Genomic DNA, 11,844 nt, shown 5'->3' with positions numbered 1-11,844 from the left:
GTCATGGTCGATTACAGGGTAAGTCCAGGCACATCTACATCCTGAAGGTGGAATGAGAATGCATGAGCACTAATGCAAATGCAGAATATGTCCGACTGATTTCTGCAGAGGGTTTTCTTTTTGAAGTACATGAAAATATGTTGCAAAAGAGTTAAAAAAACTATGAAATTTCCTGTTATTAGAAGATGCCTCTATAGCCTCATGTAGCTGTTTTTAGCGGCAAAATATTGCTCATTATTACTTGACTTATGACTTGGAGTCACTTATAATTATCACTGTCATTTTAGGTTAGCTAAAACTAATATTCACTGTTAGGCACAGGTTACCTATAGATTTAATGACTAATTCCTTCTGTATCATATACTGCGAGATTTGATGAGGAGTACAAGTTACATTAAAAATAAAGGATAATTCTTTTTAGCATTATTTCCCATTTAAAAAGGGAAAAAGTAATCTGACAATCAAAGTAAGCCTGTTATATTTCCCTTGCTCTAATAAACGAAACTATTCTGATACAAAAAGATGAATTAAAAATTCCTGTGTATTAGCATCAGAGACTGCCTATAGGAAAAAAAAATAACCCTTCTCTATTTGGATTGTGCTGATAACATTTATTTTTCTCTTTCCATCTGGAAACCCTGTGGGTATCATGAGAATTGTAGTGAAGCTGATTGGGGTCATGTGTGAGGGCAGTGGGATCAGAGCCAATGTCACGTCCAGTCTCCTGCAGCTCCAGCAGCTCCCAGAGAGAGTGTAAGTACAAATCTGGTGCATATTGGGAAATGAGTGTGGTAACAACCGGGGTCAGTGGCTAGAGTGTTTCAAATAGTCTTGGGAGCAGTGATCACTTCTTAACCTGCAGCAGATATATTGAAGGGAGTTTCAGTAAGGAACGGTGTTGTATCCTGCTCTAATCCCATTCCTTTATGAAATTTGTGTACAATCATAGAAATACACAAAGCTGACAAATTGCATGTAGAGAGCCTTCTGTCTTCATCCGGCATAGAAGTTCGAACACCAGATCTCTTGTTTCTCCTTTATTTACTTGTTTAATAGCATTGCAGAGAAGAAAATTAGAAGACAATGAAATCAGTAGTTCAACTAGAGCAAGATTGAGTTTTCCAGTTCCTCAAAGAAAGGCAAAAGTGACAAAAATCTATAGCAGTAGGAGTAACTGTGGGCGTCCACACACTGCTCTTGGGATGCCTTCTCGAGACTGAAAATTATGGGGAAAATGTGCTATGTTATATTTCATATTATAAAACATGAGTTGATTTGTCTCATATGAAATTGGATTTTGTACTGGACCTGTGGAACATCATTTCAATCTAGCAAAGCCAGTGAACCACAGAGTTTAGGTGGCTGCTGAAGGCCACCCAGAAAATCAGCGAGAGCTCGGACCCCCAGCCTCAGTCTCTGCTCTAGCTATGGTAAAAAAGCCAGTACAGGAGCACTGGTACAGTAACTGTGGAGACAATCATATGCGTTGCCTTCAGACTCCAATACATCTCTGCTGAAGTTAGCAGAGAACTTCACAAGCATCCTTTCCTACAAAAGCATCCAGAACCACCATAAAAAGCCTATGAGGAGAAAAGGGTGCTGAGTAGCAGATGCCTTCTGAAACTGCTCCACCATGCTTCAGTGCTCCAACAGCAGGCACTGACTGCCCTAAGCTACGAGCCACCAAACCACCTGGGGACACGCTGAAGACAAGACAAGCCTGAATGCCCCTCTCTCCCACGAACTCAGCATCATGATGAGAGCAGGATATAACTTCAGCAGTGACAGCTGCTGGACCACAGGGCAGCAGCTGGAGCACTTACTCATGAAGTGGCAAAACCTGACTCTTCTCCACCTTCATCTGGGGGAGAAAGGAGCAGAAATCAGTGTTTGTGCTTCACTCCACCACTTATGCTTTCCACCTCCCTGAAAATACACATTGCTGAAGGGGCAGATCACTCTTGATTTCTCCCCACATCAGCAGCAACACTGCACTGTCACACCTCAGGGCTTCAAGAGTAGAATTGAGAAGTCGAGTGCGCAAATATTCAAAGCCAGAGTGTTGTTAATCACATGCTCTCAGCTTGTAACCAACACTAAAGTTGGTTAAAAACCAACAGCCTTCAGAAAAAGATACTCTCGTGCTAGCCTATTAAACTCTTTCAGTACTTTAAACTCTCTTTAGACTGCAAGACCACATATACATTTCATAAGTTGAAAAATTCCTTACAATGTTTCAAGATTTCTTTTTAATAAATGAGATTCTAATTCAAGCATTTACTTACCCACAGGTTTTACACATAAGGTTAAGACAGCTGGCAAGCAGAATATGCAATGTATAGTTTGTTGCTTGATTCCTAGCATGTTAAAGCAGATGCTAGTGGGAGTATCAAAGACTTGAAAATGGAAAACATGAACAGGTATCAGAGCAGTATTTTGTGTTCACTTGCTAGAGCCCATTTGATGAGTATGGCAAAGTCTGAGACAAAGGTCAAAATACTTTTCACATGCATGAGCCAACCTCAGTCCACTAGGAAATGTGATCAGCATAAATGTGGTGAGCTCCAAAAATTTAGAAATTCTATAAATTAGAGCAGAAATTCTGCTGCCAGACTTTACTAATTTTGGAACCAAGAAAGAATATTTGAACAAAACATTGTTGACTGATCTGTTAAAAGTTGCTCCAGTTGTTCAAGCTTAAGAGGATAAAATAACAGTGCTGATAGAATTTAATTTATCAAGTACATAAGCTTTTGACTTCAACTGTTTTGTTTGCTCCATTTATCAAATGCATCTCATAGTTATAAGAGATCCTATTGCAGGTTATGGGAAATGCCTGATTTGTTCTTCCTGGGAAGCACAGTATCTTCAATGTGATGAAAAAATTTGCATTTTTACAGCTTATAATCATGAAAGAGAGACAGATTCTCTCCGAGGGAAGCAGGCCCAGGTCAGCTTGAATTTGAATGAAACGTCCCAGTAAAAAAGTTTTCTGCTGTTAGAAGCTATGATAAGGAAGGCAATGAATGCAGTGAGAGATAGCCCAGAGAGGATTGCTGGGGCAGGTGGAGCTGCTGGTCCTGCTGCTGTGGGCATGGCTGTGCCCCTCACCGGAGCTTGGCCACAACGGGGGATTGTGTTGATTGCCTTGTCCTGGCCACACACCCAGGACAGCCACGCTTTTGGGTTCCAGTTGCAGTGAAGGAAAATCAGGACCCACACTGCTTTAAATTGTCCATTTCCACACAAGTAGCCTGCAAACTCCATTTATATCCAGGAGCTACAGACATCCTACACTATCACTGGGTTTGTACCTTTAAGCTTCCCTTTTCCATTCTGTGTTTCCCCCACTCCTCAGTTCTCTTCCACCTCCCCAGGTTAATATGTTGCATCTCACTCCATGCTGTGACACCATTAGTAGAACATAATCTCCTCCCTAAAGTAGACTATTAGTGTTGGTTGGGGCCACTTATGAGGTCATACGCTCACACAGCACTTATCTGAAGCAAATGTCTTGTAGCTAATCAGGAAAAGGTAACATGCCATCACCTTGCCCACAGCTTCCCAGCACCCAAATTCCACTCTTACAGCACGAGAAACCCCGAGCAGCCCAATCTTTGTTCTTTTTTCTTGTACATGACAGGAGCCGTAGCCCTTAAGTGGCCAGGATGGAATGAGAAGCGAATAAACAATTAGACTGGGCTGCTGGAACAAATCCTCCTGTTTCATTTTTCTTCTTCACTTGTCTCAGCAGGAGTAGTTTTACCTCCTATTGACACTCATTGTGATCTTGGCTGCTCTCTATGATGCAGCTGTTTTCTTAATGTCTATCAACCCTCTGCCTTTTTACGATACAAAGGTGACTTGTTAATACAAATGTTGTTGAAACCTTAATAACAATGAGCCCCAGTTGTGATCAATGATATTGCACCTTGGCAAGAAATGTATCAATGCTTATGGATTCATTTAAAAGTCATCTGCACAGGGCTGATGATTATTTATTTTAAAAATCTGCACATAAGAAATATGCCTGCTCTATTAGACTGATGTTTCTAACTCTACTGGGTGCAGTAATACAGTATTATGGTTCTACTGTTTCCTGTGATATCTACTTAGTCTCCTTTCTACCATTTTCTATCTGCTCCAGAGAATACATTTAAACAGAAACTCAGTCCTCCAATGACATCCTCAAATCTCAGTTATGCCCAGTTCTCTTAAAAAAGGTACTTTGACGCAAAAGGTGCTTCCAAGGCCAAACTAACAGCCACTAACGTCCTTTTTGTTTGAGTATCAAAACCTCAGCCCAACCAAAAGTTATCATCACCTAATCACCAGGTGAATGGTCTCTGGACTTACTAAGCTGTGCGATAATATCATTTCAGAAAGAATCACAGAATCACAGAATCTTAGGAGTTGGAAGGGACCTCGAAAACTGATCCAGTCCTACCCCTGCCAGAGCAGGATCACCCAGACCAGGTCACACAGGAACACGTCCAGGCGGGTTTTGAATGTCTGCAGAGAAGGAGACTCCACAACCTCTCTGGGCAGCCTGGGCCATGCTCTGGCACCCTCACAGTAAAAAAAGTTTTTCCTCATGTTCAGGTTGAACATCATATGCTCCAGCTTGCTCCCATTGCCCCTTGTCCTGTCATTGGCTGTCAGGAGCCAATGGCTCCTTCCTCCTGACACTCGCCCTTTCCAAATTTATAAACATGAATGAGGTCACCCCTCAGTCTCCTCTGCTCCAAGCTAAAGAGACCCAGCTCCCTCAGCTGCTCCTCATAAGGGAGATGCTCCACTCCCTCCATCATCTCTGTGGCTCTGCTGGACTCTTTCAAGCAGTTCCTGTCCTTCTCGAACTGAGGGGCCCAGAACTGAACACAATATTCCAGATGCGGTCTCACAACATCATCCATCAGAGCTGCATGTATGAATGGCCACACCTCAAAATGTCACTGCATTCAAAAGTAAACATGTAGTTTTCAAAGATGATAGACTGGTTCTTCTTTCCTTTATAGCATCGTTACATGCATGTTGACCTAGTCACATCAATGGATGTATGCTAGTGCAATGTGAGATCAGATGAAAAGCAGATCAGGAGTAATGAAATTTAATAAAGGTACTCATACATGTAACTGACCTTAGTGTGCATAGTCCATAGAGAAGGGCCATTTTCAGATGGGAAATAAACCTGGACAGTCTTAATTCCTCAAATATTCTTAGCTCTTCATCAGGGTGTTCTAAGTCATTTCCTACTTAATCCACTCAAACAGAGACATGATCACTGGACTATGCAGGGGTCAGTTTAACCTAGAGAATAACAGCTTTTGGTGTTCAAAACATGAAAGCTGAATCACTCGGAAAGTGAGCTACCCCACTATTGTAACTCGAAGTAGAAGAACTATGTAATATAGCTGTTTTCTGCTTTGAAAACTGCTTCCAGTGTTCTAGTGTCATATATTCCTCAACGCCAGATCATTACACTCTTGCATGAAACTAATTAACATTACAAACTGAAATTAATCTAGCAAACACACTGTTTCTCATTATAAAATTATTAGGTTCCATTACACTGTTTTAAAAATCCACACAGGGATTAGCTGGAATTTTGACAAGTGACAACCACAAATGCAGGAATAGCTTCTAATGCCTGATATAGAAGTCTTCAGAATTTGTACCTCTGTATTATGGAACAATAGAGTCTTTTTTGGCCCTTTGGTTTGTGCTAGGACTCTGAGTCACCGAATATTTTATGGTGTTCAATGAACTACAGTATGAGTCATTCATCAGCTTTCAAGTATTTTTGGAATTGTGTTATTTTGCTTAAAATTGCAGAAAAATCGAGTAGCAGAAGTGCTAAAAAATGCAGCATTGTCGATTTAATAAGATCATGTGATGGAATCAGAGCATATACACATCAGCATAAAAATTTAATTTAAGCAAAAATTAGGTCTACAAAGGAAATGAGGGATTCAACAATGAATTGTTAGAGAGTTATTGTATTCTGAACAGGACCCATTTTACTGGAGCTGGTTATGGTTGCCAAAAAGTTCTTGCCTCAGATGCTGTCCGTGCTTACAATACTTATTTCCATATTCTGCTGCAGTTTACCATTTCTACAGCATTCTGCAGACATGCAAGATTTTACGAGCACTAACTACTTAAGAGCTTGATTGTAGGAGCATCAGATACCAAGCAAGTGCATGATCCAAAGCTAATTTCAGTTGGCGAAGTCAGTGAAGAAAAAAAATCCCATTGAAAAGAGTCAGTCCCACTACAGTCTAGGATACAGACAGCTATTCCTAGTGCTAAAGAGTGATCGTTCTTAGATTTATATAGGCTTTTTGCTTTTGTTTTAAACAGTACCTAAAGCTGCTATATATCATAAGCGATGGCTTCAGCAAAAGGACCTGAATCATCAGCATGATTGGATGACACGGAAAACAAAGCAAGCTTTCCATGATGCACATGAAGAGCAGTGGCAGAGCTCAGAGCTCACAAACTTGTGTTTATGATGACCATCCAACACTGCTTTTCACACAGGTTCAAACTAAATGACATTTAGTCATGGTTCTCTTGAGCAGAGATCAGTTTTTTCTTTCTAGCAAGGCTGCACTAAAGCCATTTGGATTGGAGAAATAATGGGAAGGATTGTGTCAAAATCTGGAAGTTTTTCCTCTATTGAGAGCCAAAGTTCTTATGTCACAAGACTTCACCTGAAAGAGAAAGTTTTCATAGATGCATGACTGTGCTGACACTCTTATTCTTGCTTGAGAGTGGCTTTTCATGGTTTTTTTTGAAACTCCTTACTAAGCAGTATAAACTAAGTCAAATAAGAATGGGCTCATGGGGCTTCTTTGGATGGAACTAACAAATTCAAACTTGAATTCTGAACTACCCTTCCCTGAATACGCAAGACCTTGGGCAGTGTGAAGTTCAGCATTTCTCAAATTAAAGCTTGATCATTTGGACATCAAATGGATAGACATCCCATCTTGCTCCCTGCGATGGTGGTTCCAAATGGCCTTCACTGGTATGAAATTTCTGGGTGTTTAGGAAATGAGGGATCTGCGTTTTCTAGTGAGATACTATGAAAAAGACAGTAAATTACGTCCAGCCTGTCCCAAATGAATTTAATACCCTTTCCTATTGCATATCCCCAGATATGCTGCTGATGAAGTGGTATGAAAATGATGGACCTCTCTTTTCACACAGTTAGTAGTCTTCTGCATACAGATTGAAGCAGTGGGGAGTCCAGAGCTCGAGACTGGCCAGTCAGCCTTTAGTGCACAGCTTTCCTAAGACAACACTTATTATTAGCAAGGCAACTTTTATAAAATATTTGGTCAGAATACTGTGATGTGTCGAAGAAATGTTTTATACTGAATGTTTAGAATAGATCATCTGTTCACATGAGAGGAAGAAGGCTAGAGAGAAACTTAACTGGCAATGGAAGGTGTTCAATGCACTGAACCACTCAAAGTAGGATGTCTCCACATCATCACTGGTCTGATATGGTGGTATATCACAGAGTGTAAATAAGGTGTATTTGTAAGTAAGTTGTAACACGGCAATCATTACACAGAGTAATTTTTTTAATGAAAAACGTTGTAAGAACTCTAATTAACTTGACACAGAAAAATTATCTTTGGGAAAAAAGGTTTCCCGACACAGCTTCAGTATTACTGCATTTAACTGATGAAAAAGAAAAAAAATGAGGGAAAGGGTTTATCTCTTACTAGAAAATCTGCAGAAGTAAGACTGCTGCTTGCTTGGACTTCAAACTCCTTCCTGTCACGCATGAATGACAGGTGCCGGTTGCAGTAGCTTACTATTCTCCTTTCTGGAAAATTTGAATTGTGCTCCTCTGAAGAACTGGCTGCCCACCCACATTCACAGCTACAATAAGTAGGACTTCTACGAATTGCCTTACCACAATCCTTCTTTGGAGGTAAACTCTCCCATTTCAAGGTTTAAAAAAATGGCTGCTTAAAAACCAAGAGGCTAAGAATACAGAGGGCAGGCAGTACTGGCTCTCATGCTACCCTGTTGAAGGACAGCACGAGTTAAAAAGTTTTTCGTCAAAAGGTAAAAAAAAAAATAGGTACTATGTATCACTTTGATAAATCCTATAAAAGGACAAATATTTCATAAACATTTTGGAAGAAAGGTTGCCTATATTTTTGCTGACATTTTTTCTCCAAGCAGATCTAACAAAACATTCTCTATATAGTAGCAGTGTTCGTCGCAGCCGGTCTAGTGCATCATGTAATTGCATCATTCATGCTCGTTTCAGGTATGGGTTACTTTTCCATTAATTATATTCCAAGCACATGTATACATATCAGAGCTGTTGGGATGTCTATTTCTATTAGTTTAACAAGCCCTGGTATTAATGAGATTGCTCTATAATTGAACCTTTTCATGGGTCCCTTGGTGATGAAATTATGCTAATCTGAATCTGCAACCACAAGGCATCCATCATACTTGATCAAATAGTAAACATCAACAGTGATATGCTAGGAGTGCAAATGTGCTGTTAATTATTACATAAATGAGCAAGCCCCATTATTTCATCTTTATATTTGTGCAACTTAATAAAATAGGTGAAGACAGAGTGTATCAGACTTCCACTATGTGGCAGCATGGTCCACTTAACCAGAGCTTGTAAATATTGTGGGATCTTGAGGGCTGAGATACTCCCTGTGTGCAGGAGAGGCAAGAAGGTGGATATATTTTATCCGCTCCGAGTCACAGTTGTGGGAAACAACGATACTGATCACTTACACACCTTGAAAAGAGAAAAAGCATCCAATTTTCCAGCTGCTGTAATTGTTCACTTGTAAAGCACGTATGATTTGCGGAGCACCAAGGGTTTTAAGTGAGGGACACATAACTCAGTGTCTGCTGTGGGATTATTCATATTAACTTCAAAAAAATATTTGTAAGCTTAAGCAGATAAGATCTTGTGTACCTACGCTTGCAAAAACAGATTTGCAGAATGCCTGTGTTACTGTAGGCATCACTCCTCACCTGTGCTCACACCACACTGGAGAAAAGAAGTAAAAGTATCAGGCCACTTTTAATTAACAATACAAAGAAGAACAGAATTGTCACACTGCAGGCATAAAAATTAATATGCTTTTCCCTCATGGTTTTTACTAGGTGCACTGTACCTTATAACTGAGCAAGTATTAAATTTCAATGCAAGTTTCTTCTATTTTAATGTATACAGAGGTCAACAGAAAATAAGAGCAGCTAAGGCTTCTATTTTGTTTGGTAGCATTTTGGTTTGACAAACCACAACCCCAATGTTTATCTAATGACCAGAGTACTCTTCCACAATCTTTTTGCTGAAGGAAAAATATCTTATCAGAGATACTATGAATATTGTGAGCAAGATATATACTTCACTGATGTGAACTACATCAGTGTCAGATGTCAGGGACCAATTTCTAGAAAACAAGATAATTTTCCCTTTTTGGATGCACTTCATTTGTATATAATGAAGTATGGTGTAGTGATGACATTAATTCTACTTTTTAACCCAGTTTGACTCATGCCCTGCCTATGCCTTTTTAATATTTATCAGAACTATTTTAACCATATTTGTGGCAAAAGACATTCTGTAAGCCATCGAGCTACACATTCAATTAATAAAAAAATATAGGGATAAATATTCTACTTTTTCACTATCTATTCCTTAGAAGCAGCACATAATTCAATGAAAGAGTATTCAAAAATGTCTTCAATAATTTCCAGACATAATTCAGAATAAGTTCCCTGGATTGATGCAGGCCTGGGGCAATGCAACATACAGGACTACAAGTTGTTCACTCCTGGCTGATTTCACTGCTGCTACAATCAAGATAAAGGTCCTTGTGACAGAGTCTGTACCAGTACTTGTTACCTCTATAAGCAAGTGAACTACAAAATCTTGGGGTGATTTGATAAATGATCACAAAAACCGTTTTTGTTAGGACGTATTTCTAAAATAATTCTCATTGGCTTTCAACTCTTAATGTATGTATTTAAAAGTATTCCCATTTAAAAACCTAAATCTGGATTCTTTTATATAGACAATGACACAGAAGATGAAAGAGAGTGTCCTGCCCCTCTGAGCTCCCAGGCTTACTGAGTTTTTATTCACATCCTGTTAATGACATTTTCCATTCCCAAGATAGCTTGCCCCAACTTTCCTGTATTAAAACGGAATTATTTTGAGACATATACCAATCTCTGTCAGAGTTTCATAACACAGAAACAGCGTATCTAAAAGTACAAAAACATATTCAGTCTCGCAATTTCTTCCTTTTTCACCATGTCAGTGGCAGCACATGGGACTGCTTGTGCAACACTCCCCTCCAAAGACAAATAAAGCTGTCATAAAGAATGTGACTGAAGATGAGGGAGCAGCACCCTTTCTGCACATCGCAACATACAGCAGGGATTTACCCAGGCATTTTCTCTATTAAGAATTGCCACTGAACGTAGTCACAGAAAACTCACCCTCACGCTCATTGTGCAAGGAGTGAAAACTGTCCCTCTCGTGGGTCTCACTAATGCAACTGGACCTGATTCTGACCTTATCTACACTATCATCACTGCTCATTTTAGCAGCCTGATTCACTCCAGTTTCAAGCAAGACTAGTGTCAGACAATTTATTTTTAAGAAATTATTTCCATTCTTCCTTTTTCTTGTTTTTTGACAGCATTGCCTAATGCTGTGGTTTCCCTCGGAAGTTTTTGTGACTGTTTCTTGCAGAATCAGCCATCTCTTACTCTGCTGGTGGCCATGCCAGTCACATCAGGTCCACTCTACTCTGTGTAACCACCTGTGGGTCTTGAACCATACTGAGAAACACTGTGTTTCAGAAAGATAGATCAATGTATCAGTGGCCCTTGGAAGAATTTATCATAAGTATGATATGACACAAAAGCATGGAGCAGCTTTTCCCAAAGACAGAAGTTTATCAAGCACTTGTACTATTATTTATAATCATACCCTATTTTATTATATCCAGATGGCACAGTAAAACCACTCACTGAGGTTCTTTTGTTCTTGGCATTTTAAAAACAAAAACTTTAAACCACTCTTACAGTTCCTAGCTTATAGTCATCAACAGAAATGTATCCTTTCTTCAGTTTTATTTCTGTATACAAATGCCTTTGTTACATATCTCTATATGTCTTTTAGTAATTATTTACACTTTCTCTCCAAATAGCAGCAATAAACCACACCCACAATCCTATTGCTTCCTTGCCCATGATTTCTTAATATTTAACAAAAGGATTCAAGCAGTCTCAAACTATGAAGATTTTTATTAAAAACAGAAAACCTTTACCTAATTTACATATTCATTAATAGTATTATTATTATTTATAGCCACTGTGTAAGCTTCTAATCTTGATAAGACATTTATTTTGACTATGTATTCTAACCAGGTGCCTAATCAGCTGCTTGGTCCTCCTGTTTATAGAAGTCACCTATCACAAGGTTTGTCTGCAATAACACTGGTATTTTTCTATGTAAGACCATGCGTTTTGAAATAATGAATTACACTGAAAAAAGCAAACACACTAAAGCAAAACTAGACTCTTCCTCTTCCTTTAAGTACACAGCACTGCAGGTGGGGTCTCACAAGAGTGGAGTGGAGGGGCAGAATCCCCTCCCTTGCCCTGCTGGCCACACTTCTTTTGCCTGTCCAGGTCCCTCTCGATGGCATCCCTTCCCTTCAGTGTGCTGACCACACCACCCAGCTTGGTGTCATCAACAAATGTGCTGACGGTGCCCTCAATCCTGCTGTCCATGTGACTGACAAAGAGTTAAACAGCACTGGGTCC

This window comes from Mesitornis unicolor, unplaced genomic scaffold (assembly GCF_000695765.1).
Source record: "Mesitornis unicolor isolate BGI_N332 unplaced genomic scaffold, ASM69576v1 scaffold14196, whole genome shotgun sequence".
Lineage (NCBI taxonomy): Eukaryota > Metazoa > Chordata > Aves > Mesitornithiformes > Mesitornithidae > Mesitornis > Mesitornis unicolor.
The sequence above is the reverse complement of the archived record's forward strand: the minus strand, read 5'-3'. Positions refer to the sequence as shown.